Source organism: Aulonocara stuartgranti (assembly GCF_965226115.1).
Source record: "Aulonocara stuartgranti genome assembly, chromosome: 15".
Taxonomy (NCBI): Eukaryota; Metazoa; Chordata; class Actinopteri; order Cichliformes; family Cichlidae; genus Aulonocara; species Aulonocara stuartgranti.
The window spans coordinates 17,089,564-17,111,887 of NC_138951.1; the positions used below are offsets into that span (position 1 = coordinate 17,089,564).

General features: G+C 43.2%; 2 long non-coding RNA genes across 2 annotated transcripts; one reads left to right on the top strand and one right to left on the bottom strand.

The window, feature by feature from the left end:
• The first annotated feature begins 8,979 nt into the window (after nucleotides 1-8,979).
• On the top strand, nucleotides 8,980-12,109 carry LOC309689806. Its single transcript, XR_014271520.1, has 4 exons — nucleotides 8,980-9,182; nucleotides 9,278-9,376; nucleotides 11,733-11,826; nucleotides 11,949-12,109. It is a non-coding gene; the product is annotated as an uncharacterized lncRNA (long non-coding RNA).
• Nucleotides 9,371-10,602, bottom strand: LOC309689805. Its single transcript, XR_014271519.1, has 3 exons — nucleotides 10,542-10,602; nucleotides 10,240-10,428; nucleotides 9,371-9,489 (listed from the first exon to the last, which is right to left on the bottom strand). It is a non-coding gene; the product is annotated as an uncharacterized lncRNA (long non-coding RNA).
• Nucleotides 12,110-22,324: the final 10,215 nt, after the last annotated feature.

Here is a 22,324-nt window from a genome sequence, read left to right on the forward strand (position 1 = left end):
GTTTGGGCTCAGCAGGGATGATATTTATATACTACATAAGATAAAATACTTTAAATGACTGAGCTCTCGAGGCTTTGTAACAATATTCTCCAAGCAGACCGAAGTCACAATAACCCCAATCAAAGAGTGCTTGGAGTTCTGACCCCATCTGCTGGATTTAACAGGGCAGAACACACAGCGGTGATGAAGTTTTCCCGTAGACTGACGACTATTTTTCAGTCATCTTTACGTTCATGTTCCTTTAAGTGCAAGGAGAATATGTTGGAGTTGGGGAAAAAAGGATAAACATCAGTGCACGCAATAAAAATATTAGCATGTTAACCCAGTTTTAAAACTCACACTAGCTCATAAGCTGCAGGCTGCTGATTTATGGCATTATTGGATGAGTATGATGACAGATTTACCAGTGCTTTGCTTTGGGGAGAAGTCTATTTGAAGAAAATGTGTTGTTTCGGGGCAGAGGGCAGAATGAATATGTGCAACTTGCCTGCAACAAGGTGCCAGATGAACCTCCTGGGCGCCAAAAAGACTTATTTTTAGCAAAGGAACCATGCAGGAAGATGAACTTGCTGGACTTTTGAAAAGACTCAGTGTCAGTAAAATGACCTCTTTTCATAAAATGTAACAGAAATCAGTTTTATCAACATCACAGTTACTCTTTTAGTAGACCCTAAGACCGTTTTTTAATTTGCCTTGTGCGTGCATGTACGTTTCTGTGTTTCATGTGTTTATTATCGTGCAATATAATAATCATTACGCTTAAAATAACAAACACTTCAGTGGGTTGATTCAGGACAAAGAAGCTCGAGAAAGCCTGGGCTGTCTGTCAAGATAAGCTTTATTTATATTTGCTGGTGCCAGATGGGGCAATATATATTTTTAACAGCAGACAGTTCTCCAGGGCGCCACAAATAAATACATTTATTGATTCTTTTTTCAGTTTATACAGGGAAGAACCTTTTGTCTAAATGTTTGCAGGGCTTATTCCCTTTCTCTATCTGCCTCTTGTATTTTCTTTTTCTTTGTTTCTTTTTCTGCCCGTCGTGCTCTTGGCTTCTTATTCGCATCTCTTGTTCCTTTGGCTTCTTGTAATTTAAGGGGAGATTTTCTGGTTTAAAGCTTTCTCTGTATTCCCCACTGTGGCTCAGACTGCGTGTTCCTTGTGTTTTTTTTTCCACCCAGTCACCTCGCTCTGCTGCATACCAGCTTTACTGTGTCTCATATAAAAACATGCACAATGGCTCTCACAATCACAGAGTGTTGTTGCTACCCAAGTGTAATTTTATCAGCACGAAACCTTGCAGATTTTGTGGCACATTAAAAAAAGAAGGAGCGAAGTCCACGGGGTTATAACCTTTTTGTTGTTGGCCCACATTTTCATAGAACATAAACAAAACTGCACGAGTTCATAGAATAACTTTGTGTTATTTTCCTGGGGATTTTTAAAAAATCATTTCCTGGGAATCTTCTGAATTTAAAACCCTTAAATTGATCACCCCCTAAAGAATGAATGTTTGAGTGAGTAAAATATTACTTACATTTAGTAGTTATATAAAAAAGAGCCAATCCATATTGTGCAATAAATTGTACAAAAAGTGTTTTTTTTCCCTTTTTCATATGAACATGATGTACACTCACTGCCTGTTCAACGCCCTGATTTCACAAATGGATGATCAGCCAATCACATGGCAGCAACTCACTGCATTTAGGAATGTAGACGTTGTCAAGATGGCCTACTGAAAATGTGATTTAAGTGACTCTGCATGGCAGGTTTTTTGGGTCTGAGCATTTCAGCCTGCTGATTGCTAATCTGATGGGATTTTCCCACACACAACCATCTCTAGGGTTTACAGAAAGTGATACAAAAAAAAGAGAAAAATAACTTAACAGCTCAGGCTGCTTCTGATGTTTTCTTGGCACTCTTTGGATCCCTTATTACCAACTGAGCATCATTTAGTCAACACAGCCTACCTGAGTATAACTGCTGACCATGCCCATCCTTTTATGATCACGGTGTGTACCCATCTTCTGGCTGCTTCAAGCATGATAATTCAAAATGTCACAAAACTGAAATCATCTCAAACGGGTTTCTTGAACATAACAATGAGTTCACTGTACTCAAATGGCCTCCACAGTCACAGATCTCAATTCACCTTTGGAATGCGGTGGGATAGGAGATTTGCATCATGGATGTGCAGCCAACAAACTTGCAGCAGCTGTGTGATACTATCGCTGTTAATGTGGACCAAAGAAATGTTTCCAGCGCTTTTTTTAAAACCTGTGCCATAAAGAATTCAGGCAGTTCTGAATTCTTGACCTGATACTAGCAAGATGTAACTACCAAAGAGGCCATATGAATACTTACCCACTGACTAGGTGGACAAGAAGTTTATTGCTGTGATTTAGTTCCCTGTTGCTGCTGTCATTTTCAACCATGTACAGTTGTTTTTATCTTTGATAACCTTGCTCTATGTCATCTGCAAAGACAAACAATGTTAGCAAGTAGCTAGTGAACGTATGAAAGCATAGACTGTATGTTGAAGATGGGCTCTGTGACATAACTCATTGGTTTGTTTACTAACCGGCGCCTCAGTTATAGCATTTTGGTAATGGGATTTGGACAGCAGTGCGGAGGGCTATGTTATCAGCTAATGCTGATAGCTCTATGCAAGAATCTCAAACAGACACAGATAACCAATTTAAGATGACATAGCAGCAAAATACAGCCTCATTATGTTTCTGTTTCAACTTGTGTTGAAATTGCAGACTTCAAACTATATACCAGTTTTAATTGTGTTGATAGGCCATGTAGAAAAAAGTTCAGATTAAAAAAAATATATGCAATTCAAATTATATGTGGCAAGTTTTAAATGGTTGTACAAAAAAATGCCAGAGCCATTGGTTTCATTTTTAGGTAAATAGTTGTTGTATATATGTCCCGGACCCGGTTCCGGGGACTCGGGGTTCGTGAACAGTGTGAACCATTATTGTTATTGTTATTATTATTGTTATTAGTGTATTGGATGTATGTTGCTGCACTGTGCTCTTGTGTTCCATGCTGGTGTGGGTGTGTGGGTGTCTGCGGGTGTGACTGAAGAATGAAGGACAGCCACCTGCAGGCCTGATGGGCGTGGCCCTTCCGGCTGCCGGTCACGCCTAGGTTCTCACACACCTGCTTCTGATCGGGCTCGTACTTAACAGAGCGATGGAGCTTCCTCCGGGGCAGGATCGTTGAGTTAGACTCCATGTCAGTGTTGATAGTGCTGGTCAGTGTATGCCTGCTGGAGTTGGTGCCATAATGGCTGTGTCTGTTGTTTTTTCTCAGGAGGACAGCAGAACACAGGACTGCAAGACACATGGGGTGTGCGAAGGCACAGGGCAGAGAGCACGAGATACCAGCACTTAGGGGAAGACACGTCACGGGAGTCGAGGTAGCACTTTGGAGATTTATTGTATGGTGTACATTTACCTCACTGTAAATAAATCCACTGCTCATTCCACTAAGTCCAGCGTTTGGGTCCTTTCTCCAACATCCCCCCACGGTCTGCCACCCAGACCATGACAGAACGATCCTGCCAGATGGACCTGTGAGACCTGTGGCTGGAAGCGCACGCGGAGGTTTTACGGTGCGCTGTGGAGAAGCGGTTGCAGGAAGCACTGACTTTTTTTCCCTGGGTGTTGGACAATCTTTTTCCGATTGTGGCGGATTTCCTGCTCAACACCCTTCACCTCCACTCTCCGATCCAGGCTGCCCCCCCACCTGGCCAGCCTGAAGTTCTTCAGCCCGACATGCCGGCCCCGACGTCTACCCGGAAACGACGTTCGCGCCGTCGGCATTCCTCACCGCAGCCGACCTCCTGGACATCTCAAGAGCCGGCTGTGGTGAGTAATAAGGACACTTTTTCATTTCTCACCCCGTCTGCTTTTTTGTTTACAGTGGATGGTGACACCGCTGACGCTGCTGCAAGCCGGCCAACGGTACAGCTAGCGCCGCCTCATTCAGCGGTCTCCACACCACTCGCTGCTTCACCATCTGCAGTTGTAGCGCCGCCGTCATCTCATCCACCTGCAGTCACCCCTCAGCCATCTTCTTCACCGGCTGCTGCTTTGCCACCCGCACCTGCCCTGCCCGAGCGGGAGCCCGGCGAGCCACCGGCCGAGGAGCGGGAGCCGCTCGGCGAGCCACCAGTTGAGGAGCGGGAGCCGCTCGGCGAGCCACCAGTTGAGGAGCGGGATCTGCTCGGCGAGCCGCCTGCAGAGGAGCTCGGCGAGCGGGAGGAGCCCGCGCCGCCTGCAGAGGAGCCTGCAGAGGAGCTCGGCGAGCGGGAGGAGCCCGCGTCGCCTGCAGAGCAGCCTGCAGAGGAGCTCGGCGAGCGGGAGGAGCTCACGCTCCCCGAGCCGGAGCTCAGCGAGCAGCAGCCAGCGGTAACATTGTTCTCCTCTCCACCCTTCATGTTGGACATATCACCCTCTCTGTCTGCCGCCCAGCTAGTCGCTCAACTGTCATCTGTTCCATCGTCCGCATCCATTGCTCTACCTCCACCGCCTGCTGCTGCCGTGTCGCCGTCATCACCGCCTGGTGAGGAGCTCAGCGAGCGGGAGCCGCAGGAGGAGCTCGCGCTGCCCGAGCAGGAGCTCAGCGAGCGGGAGGAGCTCGCGCTGCCCGAGCAGGAGCTCAGCGAGCGGGAGGAGCCAGCCCCGCCAGCTGAGGAGCCCGGCGAGCCGGAGGAGCGCGGCGAGCCGGAGGGGCCCGTGCTGGAGCTGAAGCTCAGCGAGCCCCAGCGAGAGCTCAGCCAGCGGGAGGAGCTCGCGCTGCCCGAGCAGAAGCTCAGCGAGCTGGAGGAGCCAGCCCCGCCAGCTGAGGAGCCCGGCGAGCCGGAGGAGCGCGGCGAGCCGGAGGGGCCCGCACCGGAGCTCAGCGAGCCCCAGCGGGAGCTCAGCGAGCGGGAGGAGCCCGCGCCGCAGCCTGTCGAGCTCAGCGAGCCGGTGGAGCTCGCGCTGCCCGAGCCGGAGCTCAGCGTGCAGGAGCCGGAGCTCAACGAACCACCAGCTGAGGAGTTCAACGAACCGGAGGGACCGGCGTTGCCAGCGGAAGACCTCGGCGAGCTGGAGGGACCCGCTCAGCCGAAGCCGGAGGTCAGCGAGCCGGAGGGACCTCCACGTCTAGCGCGCCATCCACGCCGCCCACGTCTAGCGCGCCCTCCACGCCATCCACGCCGCCCACGTCTAGCACGCCATCCACGCGATCCGCGTCCACGACCTCCACGCCGTCCACGTCCAGCACGTCGGGGATTATGGGCCATTCTACTCCGCCGCCGCCACCGGACCCGTGGCCGTCCGCCAGAGCTGTCACACGGCCGCCCCCGGACCCGTGGCCGTCCGCCGGAGCTGTCACACCACCGTCACCGGACCCGTGGCCATCCGCCGGAGCTGCAACACCGCCGTCACCGGGCCCGTGGCCGGCCGCCGGAGCTGTCACCGGATCCGTGGCCGCCCGCCGGAGCTGTTGCGACGCCGCCGCCACCGGACCCGTGGCAGGCCGCCTGATGCATTCTGTTGCTATCACGGGACCCGGGGCAGGCCACCGGAGGAGCAGCGCTGCCACCGGACCCGTGGCAGGCCGCCGGAGGAGCAGCCGCCGCCGCCGGACCCGTGGCAGGCCACCAGAACTGTTCCGCCGCTGCTGCCGGACCCGTGGCCGCCCGCCAGAGCTGCTGCGTTTCCATCAAGGGGTTAGAGGTAGAACTGTTTTGCCGCCACTGCCTAACCCACAGCAGGTCCCGCTTGTTTTGCCGTCCTGCGGGTCGGCCGCCAGAACTGTGTTTGCTGCCACTGGACCGGGGGATTGGACTGTTGAACTGTGTTTTTCTTTGTTGCTTTGTGGTGGCTGTTTAGCGGAGAGGTTTTGGGAAACTTTTTGGGAAATTTTTAGGGAAATGAGTATTTTGTCCACATCATCCTCTTCATGCATGTTGTCTTACTCCAAGCTGTATAGGCTCGAAAGCCTACTACCAATTAAGCATATTAGGTGATGTGCATCACTGTAATGAGAAGGGGTGTGGTCTAATGACATCAACACCCTATATCAGGTGTGCATAATTATTAGGCAACGTCCTTTCCTTTGGCAAAATGGGTCAAAAGAAGGACTTGACAGGCTCAGAAAAGTCAAAAATAGTGAGATATCTTGCAGAGGGATGCAGCAGTCTCAAAATTGCAAAGCTTCTGAAGCGTGATCATCGAACAATCAAGCGTTTCATTCAAAATAGTCAACAGGGTCGCAAGAAGCGTGTGGAAAAACCAAGGCGCAAAATAACTGCCCATGAACTGAGAAAAGTCAAGCGTGCAGCTGCCAAGATGCCACTTGCCACCAGTTTGGCCATATTTCAGAGCTTCAACATCACTGGAGTGCCCAAAAGCACAAGGTGTGCAATACTCAGAGACATGGCCAAGGTAAGAAAGGCTGAAAGACGACCACCACTGAACAAGACACACAAGCTGAAACGTCAAGACTGGGCCAAGAAATATCTCAAGACTGGTTTTTCTAAGGTTTTATGGACTGATGAAATGAGAGTGAGTCTTGATGGGCCAGATGGATGGGCCCGTGGCTGGATTGGTAAAGGGCAGAGAGCTCCAGTCCGACTCAGACGCCAGCAAGGTGGAGGTGGAGTACTGGTTTGGGCTGGTATCATCAAAGATGAGCTTGTGGGGCCTTTTCGGGTTGAGGATGGAGTCAAGCTCAACTCCCAGTCCTACTGCCAGTTTCTGGAAGACACCTTCTTCAAGCAGTGGTACAGGAAGAAGTCTGCATCCTTCAAGAAAAACATGATTTTCATGCAGGACAATGCTCCATCACACGCGTCCAAGTACTCCACAGCGTGGCTGGCAAGAAAGGGTATAAAAGAAGAAAACTAATGACATGGCCACCTTGTTCACCTGATCTGAACCCCATTGAGAACCTATGGTCCATCATCAAATGTGAGATTTACAAGGAGGGAAAACAGTACACCTCTCTGAACAGTGTCTGGGAGGCTGTGGTTGCTGCTGCACGCAATGTTGATGGTGAACAGATCAAAACACTGACAGAATCCATGGATGGCAGGCTTTTGAGTGTCCTTGCAAAGAAAGGTGGCTATATTGGTCGCTGATTTGTTTTTTTGTTTTTGAATGTCAGAAATGTATATTTGTGAATGTGGAGATGTTATACTGGTGTCACTGGTAAAAATAAATAATTGAAATGGGTATATATTTGTTTTTTGTTAAGTTGTGTGGGGATGAACAGAAAAGTATTTGACCAGCATAATATAATCTGCAGTATGATCATTGCTTTAACAATGTAACAGATAGCTTTAAGATGGCCTTAAGATGTTTATGATGATGTTAACTTTGTATTTCAGGTGCAGTTATAACTATTTTATACATATTGCATATCTGTGCTTATTTGAGTTGATGTTCAGGTTCATTAATGGTTTTGAGCTTCATCTAGTGAGAGTGTCTAGGTGATCCATGCTGAGGGAAAACTAGAACATAGAAGGAATTGCAATACATGCTTACAAAACACTTATATCAGTTTATTTTATTATCTTTTATATGTTCATATTCTTGTATTAAGGTTTTAGTAGAGGTTCTTGGTTAAAACATTTATTTAGTAGAAGACATACACATAGTCTCAGTGAGCCTCTGGTCTGGTAAAAGGTCAGAAGTGCGAGAGGTGACATCGAGGCTGAGTGAGGTCGTGACACACACACTTTTAGTTAGATTTATTTAGAGGAGAGGTTAGTGATGTCTGGCTGTAACTGCAAAATTGTCTCGGTAAAAGAGGAACCGTTTCTTGGTGTCTCGGCAAGAAAGAGGAACAATTCATTTTAAGATAAGAACGGAAAGTACCAAGCCATGAAAATAGAAGATGATTTTCTAGGTGAAAAGTCATTCTGGTGTTGATCTGATCTATGTATAAAATGTACCGGTGACGCATGAAGGGGCGTCAGTAAACAAACCCTGATGTTATAAAATAATTGTTTGTGCCTTAGTAAGTCGAAGATCAATTGCTGTGTCCAGTGATCTTCCCACGTGCGAATTAAAATCTTCGTTTGACTTCACCCGGCCGGACCAGTGTGGTTATTTTTCGATCACCTCTTGTACCCTTTCTCAATTTTTGAATCCTAACAGTTGCCTAATAATTATGCACAGATATCCCCCTAAAATAGCTAAAACTAAAAACAAACTAAAAACTACTTCCAAAAACATTCAGCTTTGATATTAATGAGTGTTTTGGGTTCATTGAGAACATGGTTGTTGTTCAATAATAAAATTATTCCTCAAAAATACAACTTGCCTAATAATTCTGCACTCCCTGTAGTTACCCAGTTTTGGGTATTGACTCCAGTTACTGATTTGCATTTGCCATTTACTTCCACACTCGTCTGCACTGATTTTTCCAATTAAATAGGGTCATTTACACCTCACTAATTTACAAGGCAAAGTGAGGTGTGTTCAGAAAGCACGGGACTAAAGGTTACTTGCACCAAACTCTTTTAGTGCTCAGCAAAGTCAAAAAAAGTATATATTTGGAAATGATGAATCATTTACATGTCAGTAAGTCATTACATGTCAGCTTCTGATCAATAGCACCTTGTTTCAAAGCTTGTGCGGTTTAGGAAAATTATTTACATATTCATTTTTGTGTGTGTGTCAAGTTAGATCATGTAGAAATGTCTGTTGGATGAAGGATGAGCAGCTCATAGCTGTTTCCATCAATTTTTTATGTTTATACATTTGGCTGAGCAGCACTCACGTGAGGGGAATTTTATTTTGCCAAGTGAAGGTGACCTCAGGGAAGAGCTGAAAGATTCTTCTTGTCTGTGTTTTTTTCTGTTGGAGTCTTGTCTCATAACGCGGCTAACTCGTGCTTGGGCACAGGGGGTGGAAACAAACGAAGGGCTTCCCATGTGAAAGTGGTTCCCTTACAGACCAGCAAGAGCCTTTGTCCTAATTAGCAGGAATGAGTTACGGCTGGAAAAGCTGAGCTCAGGCAGGAGATGGGGCTGAGATGGAGCAGCAGCAGTAGCCATACTGCCGTGCAACAACTGTTTCAGCACTGAAACTGTTGACCTGCTTGCCAGCAGGGCTCCCTGCATCTACTGATTGAAAACAGCAAGGCTCAAAGGCTTACACTGGACATGAAGGTGAGATTTTAATTCACTGGTTGACAGAATCACAAAAACATATTGTGGGAACATGCACTGTTAAAATGCAGCTAACAGCAGCTTTTGTGAGACAGGTAAAACTCCAGTGGGTTCAGGCCAGGGTAAAGTGCACTTCTGGGATCGCTTACAAACCCCTTCAGTAGCTGATCCAGGAACTGGAGTCTGGAGATGATGTAAGACCCACTAAACAACAAAGACTCACTTGTGCCACTGTGCCACGCATTGCCTCAGAGTGCACTCCAGATGCACTGTGCTTTATGTGGGTTTATGTTTCAGGAAGAAATACCTGCAAAAAGGTTTGGCGTTATACATTAACAACCATCCTGACTGTTTAATTTGTAATACAGAACTGCAGACTAGCCTTTGCCTCCCCACCAATTGGCAATCTACAGGGATGAAAAATGAAGCCAGAATCTGCAGTTCCTTTAGTGGCCACATGAGGTCCTCTTCACAAGGAGTTGATATATGAAGAAATAAAAACAAAACAAGCGAGCAAATAAAGTAAGAAAGGGGGAAAAAAGTGAGAAAAAAAAACATGTTGATAGCCTGCTAAACTTCTGTGGCCAATTTTTGAGATATTTATGAGAACCATAAATATTTTTTTACTGACTTGGTAGCAACTGTGAACACAACAATTGCTTATTATCGCCTCATAAAGTTGATATACTAGGCATTTTCACAAATTGTTGCCTATTTACAAGGAAATGCATAAAGCAACTTTACCTTGTAGATGGATTTCTTCCGATTTAAGTCTCCACTAACTTCATTATATTTTTTAAGTAGCTGATAACCTCATCTGCTTCTCGTCATTAGCACCAAACGACAACGTCGGCTTATCTGAGATTTTGCTTGCTGTTATTACATCATCTCAACATGCTAAAGAAGATTATTAATACCCATAAGTAATCCAAAAGGATCAGGAACAAAAGGTAAAAAGCAAAACAAAACAAAAAACATCCTTATCATTTCAACATAGCAGACTCATTCCATTCATTATGAAACTGGTTAATTGATGGTGATCTAAAGAATAACTTACCTCTCAGATTTTCTGCTTCTTCAGTGTGTTTATAGAGTTAAAGTGTATTTTAGAGTTAGTGTAGTGTAGAGTCCATCTATACATCTGATTTAAGGTTGGATGGGGGCCGATACCTGTCCCAGCTGTCACGAGGCAAAAGGATGAGTAGACCCTGGACAGGTTTTCAGTCTACTGCACAGCAAAGGCAGACTGATTTTGATTTTCCAGGAGCAAGGCAATTTGGGAATGACTGGTTAGGATTCCAAAGGTAGTAGGTGTTGTCAGAAGGTGGACAGGCAGGCAAGTATTCAGCAATTCCTTACCAGACAATGCAGGAGAAAATGGAGAAAATTTGAGGAGACTGCACCCTTCTGTCGATGAAAGACGTCTTTGCAACCAATAAACAACAATCTGGCAGCGATTGGGAACATCAGCTGGTCCTTAAATACTGTCACTGATGGCCTGATGAGAATCAGGTGTGTAGGCTGAAACCAGGGGGCTCAATCAGCAGGTGGAGTCTGAGGCAGGACTTGCACATCCTCAATGAAGGCCAAAACATTAGTGAAGAGAACAGAGGAATCCTAACCATCCCAGGACAATCACAGGAACCAGTTTGAGTTCATCTGAACTTTGTAACGTGTTATGTTAACCTGTTGGAAGCAGCCATACTTTACGGTCCAATAGTAAGGGGCTCACATCATTATTATTATTAGATCACCACCAGCAGCCTAAATCATTGATACCAGGCAGGATGGATCCATGATTGTTGTTTGTGCCAAATTCTGACCCTGTCTTTAGAATGTCACAGCACAAATGTACTCATCAGACCAGGCAATGTTTATCTGTGTGTGACCCGGTATGGTCTTCTGCTGCTGCAGCCCATATTTGTAATGAGGGGTTGTTTGAGTTACTGGGTTACTCCGATGACTTCCTGTTCCATCAAGTTGTTTTGTTTTGTTTTTTGCTGAGAGAACTGCCACTCACTGGATGTTTTTATGCTGCATTCAAAGTCAGGCAAATCACCTTTGCCCCCCCCCTATTCTGGTGCTCAGTTTGAATCTCAGCAGGTCACCTTGATCTTGTCTACTGAGCTGCTGCCATAGTTTATTCAATTAGATATTAAAGTGGGGCAGACAGATGGCCCATTAATCATCTGTTATTTTGTTTTTTGAATAATGTAGAATGATGACTTTTCTTCATGTGGAAACCATTAGGCCTACTATAATATTTGTTCTGTAGTAGTTTGCTCTGAAAATTACATAAATAATCTTACAAAAAAACATCTATTACAATCCTGATCTGTTTCAGATGATTACAAATTCAGGTTATCCCAGTATTGATGCATAGTGATGAAGAATGGATTCTCTTTGCATGTGAAAGCACATGTGCCACTAGAACACTGTGTAATTTATGGAGGCATTTTATCCAGGTGTTCTATTGAGAAAATGTAATAAAATAAAAATCTAATAAAAATAATGAAGGCTCTACACTGAATTCTCCCCTTTTTTCCACAGTAATCATCATATGACCAACTCTGAAAACTGAAAACATCTTAAAGATCTAACCTTCTCATGTCCCCATTTTATTGTTTTTTCCATTAATTTCCAGGTATGTCTGTCTGTTAATTTTGTGATTTTAATGAGTCATCCACATACTTTAGGGGATTAGTAAAGGGCAGGGAATTTCACATGGGAAGCGGACAGTGATGTGTTTTTCCATCTCACGTGCAGGACGTCCAGGAAATGTCTGGCTGCAGCTGGAGTCACAACACAGAGCAGCCCGTGGCCTCTCTGCTCTGCAGGATCCTGATCAGGGTCGTGACTGTTTCTCTTTGCACAGTAAAGAGGGTCTTAAATGCTTAAATAGAGCTTTTTGCATTATTTTAATTTGGTATTGGCTACACACTTTTTCAAACTGAAGTGCTTTATAAATGATCACTGCTTATTAAATTAATTGGTTCATCAAAGCTTCAGTAGGCAGCTGAGATACAAATGATTTTTTTTCCAATGAAAGTCAGCAAAAAACACTTTACAGTCAAAGTGTTTTTCAAATCTGACAGCCTTCCATGAAACAGATCAGAAAAGTTCAACATTAAATAAAATAATTTTAATAAGATATATTTTTAAGTTACTTTATCTTCTAATAATCACCTCTTTGGCGATTGGGAAACTTGCAATATCTCAAACATGTTGAAAGGACACTCTTGCTACTGTTCTAAGCTGCAGGTCAGTGGTGATCTATTTTTGATAATGTCAGGATATTATTGCAGTTAATTAAAACTGCTGTGGCCTTGTTGCAGTCTGAAGGGAGAGTATTTGTTCTGTCTTCAGAGGTGCAATGTAGTTTAAATACACAACACTGCTATAGTGGTTACAGAGATATTCCAATGGGAGCACAAGAACAACAGTGAGCCCCTTTTATCTGCTTGTTTTTCTTCCTGTAAACGACTTAAGGCTTATTAAACATAAGGTGAGCAAAACTGAGCGAAGCTGCAGTTCAAAATAAAATACATGGAATGGGAGCCCAAATAATAAATATCACAGTGAAGCAACGTTTTCTTTTCCTAGAGTGTTTGTGGCCTTTGGATTATTGTTTTGATTTCACAGCTTGGTGATATTATGGTGTGAAGGAAAGCTGCATTTTCAAGATACCTGGACCATAATGTTTTCTCTTGTTTTTAAACGATTGTGAAGCACTTTGGTCAACTCTGTTGTTTTTTAAATGTGCTATACAAACAAATTTTGAATTGAATTGAACAGTATGCTCTGATATTGACATGAGGGAAAGTACTGGTACTGGTTTTCAAAAATTAATTTGATGTGCAGAGCTCCAGTAACCATAGAGAGATAAAGCTGATGAGCCACACCACGAAGATATAGGAAAGCAGTGTGTCTTTGTGCTTAGAAAGAGCACTACAGATTTGATGCTTGCTTTGAGAGTGTTGATGGAGAAGGATCTAGAGAAAGAACCTAGTGCAGTGCCACGAGAGGAGCTGTGGAACTAAATGAAGAAGTCAGGAGTGGCAGAGAAGTATGTAAGGGTGGTGCAGGACATGTATGAAGATAGCGAGACAGAGGTGAGTGTGCAGTAGGAGTGACAGATGGGTTCAAGGTGGGGGCGGGATTACATCAGAGATCGGCATTTAGCCCCTTTTGCAGTGGTGATGGATGGGCTGGCAGTTGAGGTCAAGCAGGAGTCTCTGTGGACAATGATGTTTGCAGAAAATTGTGATCTGTAGTGAGGTGGAAGGTTTACGAGAGGTATGCTCTGGAAGTAAGAGAAATGACAGTCAGTAGAACCAAAACAAAACACGTGTGTGTGAAAGAGTGGGAGGTACGTGGAAAGCATCTGAGCAATCATGTTAAAAAGTATGTTATGTTAAACACAAAATGACAGAAAGCAGCACAGCTGCTGCAGACAAAGCAGCAGAATGAGTTAATGTAAGAGGAAATGTGCCATATGTAAGTATCTAAAAGTGCTGTGCAAATATGTGAATGGTTAGAAGAGAAGGCCGAAACTAATTTTGTTTCTTTTGCTAAAACTGCATTTAACAAAAAAAAAAAAAAAAATACCAGACACACTTCGTAGGTAAATTCCAGTGCCGCTCGAGTGGCTAAGACAACAAAGGAACTTTCTAAAAACACTTTAACCCCAGTAGTCTGGAAGCATCATCCGTGAGAGTCCTTTCATCTATGAGGGTTACTACCCAGCAGGTCATTAGACATTATTAGGCAGCTTGCAGAGTGACTGAGTCCAAGCGGTCATCAGCTGTTGATCAGTTAAATGCACCCAGTGGACTGTGGAGATGTAATGATGAGCAGTGTTCTTCTTTAAGACCTTTGACCTCTGAAGAAGGACAGAGTGACCCAAGTACCACTGATATACACGGAGTGGTTTGACTGTCTTTGTTGTTTTTAAGAAGCTAATGTTTAGATTAAATGAACTATACTTATAAAGCACCTTTTAAACCTTTGTGACTCCAAAGTACTTTACAAAGCACTCTCATTACTTCAGGTTTAATAACTTGGCCAAGAACACTTTGGTCCATCACAGAACCAGGGATTAGCCAACTGTGATTAATGGACAAGCCTCTCTACCACTACAGCTGCTTACCAGGCAGTTCGGTGTGAACTTTTGATCTACAATATATATTGTTTCATCCAATCACAAAAACAGAGAATGCATCAAAATATATTAATTTTTCTTTCACTTCGCTAACATAACACAACTATATCATTGTTATTTCTCAGGTCTAGCTTGAAAAAACAAAGCAAAAAGCAACAGATCAAAATAATAATAAAAAAAATCCCTCACATTTTTTGTTCTTTTTGTGTTCATCTTTTTTCCAAGAAGGCCCTGCATTCCAGCCCCAGTGCTGTGACAAACAGCATAACATCAGGATTCGTTGAAACGGTCTAGGGGAGCTGCCTCTTATCATTATCAATTTTAACTGTCTATGCCAATTAGCTCCCATCACTGTGGGACTGTGAATAGGGGTTAAATAAAGGGGGTTTCACATACACATGGCGTCTGAGAGAGACAGATTTGCCGAGCACAGGGGACATTAACGTTATGGTACTGCAAGCCAGTGAAACCACATCGTCTTCTCCAGAACTGCCTTTATTTTGTGATCTGATCGTGTTACTTGAGTCAAGGCTACTCCTTGGATGTGATTTTGACGCGTACTCCTTTTGGAGGCTTTAGTACTGCTTTTCAAAATGAACACTAAATGCAGTTCATAACTTGCTGTGCCACAGTGAAAACATAGTTGGTCATAGTTGAAATTATCAGTCGCTTTTACAGTCCAAAGCCTCTCCAAACTCTTCTATATGTGAACATAGCAAGTTTTGTCCTCTGATGATTAAACTCACACAGAAGAAGTCAGAAGCACTGTGCCACCACCCTCTTGTTAAGGGCCACATCAAGCCAGGGGACAAAATCTGTAAAATAAGGGAAAAACACCCAGACGACTGGCTGACTGCTGGTTTTGGGTGGTGTGCTGCCACATTTAGGCTTCTATTTTGAAAAACTTGGCTGTACCCAGATGAGAACTTTGCTGGCAATGAGAAAGCAATGGATATAGAGAAGTAGCGGGGGGAAAAACAGAATCCCACCAATTGTGACACTGAGGACACCATGGTATAATCAGTCAAAGATTGTCACCAATTACTAAAACAGAACATGATAAAATTCATAGAAGCACTGAGAATAGTGAAAAATATTCATTAACATTTGTCTTTGGGCAGTGAACTCTCCATGTATTACCAATACAAATTTCAGGCCTACCACACTCAAGCAACACAAAGTGATAGATTGCTAAAATTTTATCCAAAAGCCCTGCAAACTGGAGATCAAATAGCACGTACTTTCCCCCCCAAAATTTAAGTCTTCCCACAGTGTGCTTGAAAAAGATCCTGTTGCACATATTCAGCCAGTCACCATAACCAACACATTAAAGCAGTAATGATGCGATTGTTGTCTAATATAGCTCAAGAAGATGGTCGTCTTTTCGTATAAACGTGTCTAGCAGAACTAAACGCTGAACAACCATAAGCATCCGATTATAGGAAAGAAAAAGTCATGCTGCATAAACATACACCAGTGGTTGAAGTGAGTCACATTTGTGCACGTTTGAATTTATAAACTGCTTCATGGCATAGCCCAAGCATTGGGGAATTCCCAGCAAACAAGTAGGTGTTTATGTGAAAGTCTTGTTGATGTCGTCTTCTTACTGATGGGATTTATTGATGTGGTTAGGAAGTCACAGTTGCCTGCTCGGTGAATGGGGTTGTGGGTGGAAGCACGGCTTGGCAGCACCCAATTAGCAGTTGACTCCAGCTGACCATAATGATGGGTCTAAAATTTAAATCTTCATAGAAACGCAACAAACAAACAAAATACGTAAAGACAATACAGTCTTATTAAATTCAGATTACTTACAAAATTTGCTAAATTAAATTGCTTTAAATAGCTTGACTGTTATGCGTCTTCTTGTTATTGTGTATGTCTTAAAGATACATTTCACTTTCGGCTTAGTTGGGCTGAGTTTAATTTTAAGGGGACTTATGATGCTTTGTAACTCAAATATTGCTAACGCTATTTAGATATTATTTTAACGTTTCCTCTTATAGGCCTAATACCAGTCCCCACCTTAAGACCTGTGTATTAAACCTGCACACACTTGGATAATATCACCTACAGTGGGGCAAAAAAGTATTTAGTCAGCCACCGATTGTGCAAGTTCCCCCACCTAAAATGATGACAGAGGTCAGTAATTTGCACCAGAGGTACACTTCAACTGTGAGAGACAGAATGTGAAAAAAAAAAATCCATGAATCCACATGATAGGATTTGTAAAGAATTTATTCGTAAATCAGGGTGGAAAATAAGTATTTGGTCAATAACAAAAATACAACTCAATACTTTGTAACATAACTTTTGTTGGCAATAACAGAGGTCAAACGTTTACTATAGGTCTTTACCAGGTTTGCACACACAGTATCTGGTATTTTGGCCCATTCCTCCATGCAGATCTTCTCGAGAGCAGTGATGTTTTGGGGCTGTCGCCGAGCAACACGGACTTTCAACTCCCGCCACAGATTTTCTATGAGGTTGAGGTCTGGAGACTGGCTAGGCCACTCCAGGACTTTCAAATGCTTCTTACGGAGCCACTCCTTTGTTGCCCGGGCGGTGTGTTTTGGATCATTGTCATGTTGGAAGACCCAGCCTCGTTTCATCTTCAAAGTTCTCACTGATGGAAGGAGGTTTTGGCTCAAAATCTCACGATACATGGCCCCATTCATTCTGTCCTTAACACGGATCAGTCGTCCTGTCCCCTTGGCAGAAAAACAGCCCCATAGCATGATGTTTCCACCCCCATGCTTCACAGAAGGTATGGTGTTCTTGGGATGCAACTCAGTATTCTTCTTCCTCCAAACACGACGAGTTGAGTTTATACCAAAAAGTTCTACTTTGGTTTCATCTGACCACATGACATTCTCCCAATCCTCTGCTGTATCATCCATGTGCTCTCTGGCAAACTTCAGACGGGCCTGGACATGCACTGGCTTCAGCAGCGGAACACGTCTGGCACTGCGGGATTTGATTCCCTGCCGTTGTAGTGTGTTACTGATGGTGACCTTTGTTACTTTGGTCCCAGCTCTCTGCAGGTCATTCACCAGGTCCCCCCGTGTGGTTCTGGGATCTTTTCTCACCGTTCTCATGATCATTTTGACCCCACGGGATGAGATCTTGCGTGGAGCCCCAGATCGAGGGAGATTATCAGTGGTCTTGTATGTCTTCCATTTTCTGATGATTGCTCCCACAGTTGATTTTTTTTCACACCAAGCTGCTTGCCTATTGTAGATTCACTCTTCCCAGTCTGGTGCAGGTCTACAATACTTTTCCTGGTGTCCTTCGAAAGCTCTTTGGTCTTGGCCATGGCGGAGTTTGGAGTCTGACTGTGTTTGAGGCTGTGGACAGGTGTCTTTTATACAGATGATGAGTTCAAACAGGTGCCATTCATACAGGTAACGAGTGGGGGACAGAAAAGCTTCTTACAGAAGACGTTACAGGTCTGTGAGAGCCAGAGATCTTCCTTGTTTGAGGTGACCAAATACTTATTTTCCACCCTGATTTACGAATAAATTCTTTACAAATCCTACCATGTGAATTCATGGATTTTTTTTTCACATTCTGTCTATAACAAAACTGTTGTTATATGTTGAGTGTAACACACAAACATGTTTTTTTTTATGTTCACTTTTGCTTTAAGTTACAGAGTTGGGTTTAGGCCCTAAAACTGCTTGGTTAAGATTAATTAAAGATTGTAGGTTAACACTTTCCATTTCAAAACTGTAGCCCTGTAGTGCCAGCCCATCCATCCATCCCACATAACCTCTCCCCTCCCTCTTCCAGCTCTTCTGGTAGGACATTGAGATGTTCCCAAGCAAACAAATTTCCCACTAGGACATGCCTGAAATGTCTCATCTATCCATCTACCAAATAAACAATGTCACACTATCTCTAAGACTGAGTTCAGACACCCATGAGAGGAAACTCATTTTCACTGCTTGAATCCGCAGTCTCATTCTACTCAAAGCTCGTGATGATGGACGAGGGTAAAAACATCGAAATATAGATGGACTGGTAGATTCACAGCTTTGGTGACGAAAACACACTCGGCTCTCTCTTCATCACAACAGACTGGAACAGTATTTGCATCACTGACACCCAGAACAACCGCTCTGTCCATCACCCACTCCACCCTTCCCCTTACTCGTAAACAACACCCCAAGATACTTAGGTAAGTACCCCGTGAGACAGGCCTGTTTGACTAACCAGGTGCATTGGAAACTTCAGGTAGTAAATGAGACACATCAGTGGCTCTCACAAAAAGGCACAGGACTGGAGAAAGCTGGAATATGAGTGGAGCAGCACTTTTTCATTTGAGCTGACATTACACCAAAATGGGTATAAGGGTCATGGCCAGAAAACATCCACTAGATAACCTTCATCCTTCACCCACCATAGTTAAGTTGTTGTTGATTTCACCAGTTGAGAATGCACCAGTGTCTATGTAACAACATACTTATTTGATATAGCCACCATGGAAAACATATCGACAGAGCAGCTTTTGGAACCAGAAAGAAGAAAAAAAACTTAGTTTATAGCTTTTCAAACATATAGTATCTCCCACCTGTCAACCTGATACAAATTGTAATGGATTTTTGTGTTGTTTTTGTTTTTAGTCAACTGTATCCATCAAAGGCAGAAATGCAGCATTTCACTAAGATTCTCTTGCTTTGGTTGGGAAAAAGAAGTGAATAAAATTAACAAAACCCCAGTCGTACAGGCCTGAAGACTGGTTAGCGACCAACTGACAATCATTGTTCATAGTAAAAATGTGTATTCCCCAGCTGCTTGATGAAAACCTCCTGGTGATTGCTTTGGTTGCAGACTGCTGATGGTCAACTACTCTTCAAGCTGTTGTAAAATTGTGAAATGTTGAATTTCTGCTTTATCTCGTTTCTTCAGACTTCTAAACAGTGACACTGCGGGAAAAAGAGTCAAAATAAGCTGTTTGATATTAGGAGAGAAATTTTGGCAGGTTTTTCATGGGCATAAGCCACATTCTCAGCTCTGGTGCTTGAACTGTGGAGGAATAAACCACACAACAACCTCGGCTGGTAACTGGAAAAATAAGAAATACAGTAAGAATCCAGCATAATGCTTTTTAGTGTGTTTGCACTGAATAATCCCAAAAGGAATAGTTACTTTTACTCATTGTTTCTGTACAAATAAATACTAGAAGCACAGATATTTAAAATGACACATCTACAAGGGTATTGAATAGAATAGTCTGTTGAATAGATTAAGTCACTAATCAGCAGTGTATGAAATGTTTCGAGCAGTTGGGTTTCTTCCACTCTGTCCTCAGGACTTGATAAACTAGCGGCCTTTTTGCAGTTAGTGCTTTTGTCAACAGCTCTATCAATCATGTTTGGGGTGAAAAACTGTTATCAACCCAACAGTTTCAAAGGAAATTAACAACAGTAGTGATAGAAATGTTTATCAGTGGGTGGCTGGGATTTCAAAATTCCTAATTCTTTTTCAATTCAAACTGCACAAGAATGTGTAAAAATGCACCATGTTTGTCTGTGGCTGGCAAAAGTTTTGAAACTGACCAAAAAGCACGACTTTTTTAATCATAAATGGGAACACACTTTTTTAAACCTTGCTTTTTATGATGTGATGCTGTAATTGTTTTCAACTTTATATCAGTAACCATCTGCTTTCATTATGAATCTGGCTTCCCCCTGCAGATTTCAAATGAATCCCTTGCTGTTTGTGTTTGTGTGGTCTTACATGAACACAGCTTGTCTGCGTAGCTCTCAGCCATGACACCGGGGACAATCGTGAGTCACTGAGAAACATTTTGAACTTCGTGGATTTAAAATTGTGACCCATGTGGTTTTATGCTCTGTAATAAGTGGTGAAATATGATTTCATGGATACATTATATGATAATGGCAGGTTGGTTTGTGGAGTGCAAAATAGAAGTGGGAAATAGATGACAACAACATCCGCTGCTGGTGTATCATAGACTCTTTATAGGCAAGAAAACAGAACTTTATGAAGTGCAACAATTGGAGACAGAGAAAATAAGAAATTTAAATTGAACTAGGGCCCAGGTTATTCTGTGCTTTAATTTACTGTATTGTATTAGATAGCTTTATGGTGAGCAAGGTTAACTAGCATAATTATCTAAAAACTGGCACCAGGTGTAAGTCCATCAGTCCTGCAGGTTATTTATGCTCAAAGTGTTGCTGACCTATAGGTCAGTGTAAGGAGCTGTGTAGCTGCATTGACCTATCAGTATTATGTCATCAGTAACAGGGAACCTATCTCTTAAGATGACAAATCATAGCATGTTTGCTTACTTGGAAATGGTATCTCTGATTCCACAAATCACACAGATCATAAATGATCTCAGAGCAGTGAAAGCAGAGCCAGTGGCTTGTCTCACATGTTTGCCATCAAAGACCAGACGTTTATAACCAAACAACCGTAAAGGCTGCTGTCCTCTCAGCTCTCCAACTCCAGCATTTGTTAGTGGGACAAAGAGATACGCATACCAAATAATTTTTGTGAAGTCTGACGAAAACACAGTTAAGCCTGCTTCCAGAAATAATAGCCAACTGCATACACAAGAAGGCAGTAATTTAAAGGATGGCAATGAGAAAAGCGTATGTTCTTTATGTCTGTGAAGGTTCTCAGTCATTCAGGTCATCGTAGTCAAAGGAGCTTGCAAAGAAAAGCGTCTGGACTTCTTTAAGTTGCTTGAAGACGTTCCACCTCTCATCCGAGAAGCTTCTTCAGTTGTAAGGTCAAATGGCCGAGAGTCCCAGATTTAAACCCAGTGGGAGTATCCCCCCAATGTTCTTTATGACAGAACGCTGTGTGGAAAGAGAGACTGAGTTCACATTTGCAGGTTTTAACTAATATCTGTATTTAGATTTAATTGGGAAAGCCCTGCCTGCCTTGTTTGCCCTGGTAGAGTACTACTGCGGCAACTGAACACCTCTTGATAGCACACATTTAAATTGCATTTTTTGCATTATACCATGTACCACTGAGCATGAAAACGAATACACTACAACAGTTTTTATCTTTGTCTCTTTCAAGCAAAATAAATTTTTCCTCAGATGTCAGATCCTAATCAAGTGTATCAGAAGAGAACTGACTTAAAGTGTAAGTGGCATTCGTCAATCATAAGCTAAAGCAGCTTGTTTCAGGTGTAGGTTGAACTGAGGAGTTGCACAAAGGACCTATTAAATGGGGATTATTTTGACCAGTGAGTTACACTGTAGGACCAACTGTAAATACATAAACATAAATGACTGTAATAAGCTTACTTACTTACTTAAAATTTGAGGTTTATACAAGCCTTTGAAGTCTGTCACCTAACACTGTCTATGCAGAAAGTGAAACGGGAAAGTGGAAAACAGCTCTGACCTAGTAGACTTGAAATGACGTGAAAAAAACAAAAATCAAAAAAACAACAGATCTACTGGAGCCTGAAATCTATTAAGCCAATCATTTAATTGTCCATTGGTTTTCCAGCTCATGCATTTCAAACTTTTCTCTTGTTTCATATATTGTCAGATCTCCTGACAGACCTGGCTGAATATTTGTTGACATAAACAGAAAAGTCTTAGAAGCTTCTATGGAAGTGATGTCATAATTTTACCCCCTCTGATTGTCCGCTTGCTTTGCCTGCTAATAATTACTTCTTCTCCTGGCCTGCTTAATCGGTGAAGAGGAAGCATGACAGCACAATTTTGCTTTAGCCAAAATCTTAAATGTGGGACAGTTTTGACAAATGTGTGTTTGTCCTTGCGAGAAGCTGGTCGTATGGCGTTAATAATAAGAGTAAATGCTTTGGACAGACATGAAAAGTTGGTTATGAGAAGTTTGGTTGTTGAGCCAGTGTTCATCACTCCCTGGCAGATCCATTTGTTATCCATTTAGATTCAAGAAAGCACACCAAGTACAGATATTATCCAAATGTCAGTTATCTTTGTAACTTTGCAGAGTGTTCTGC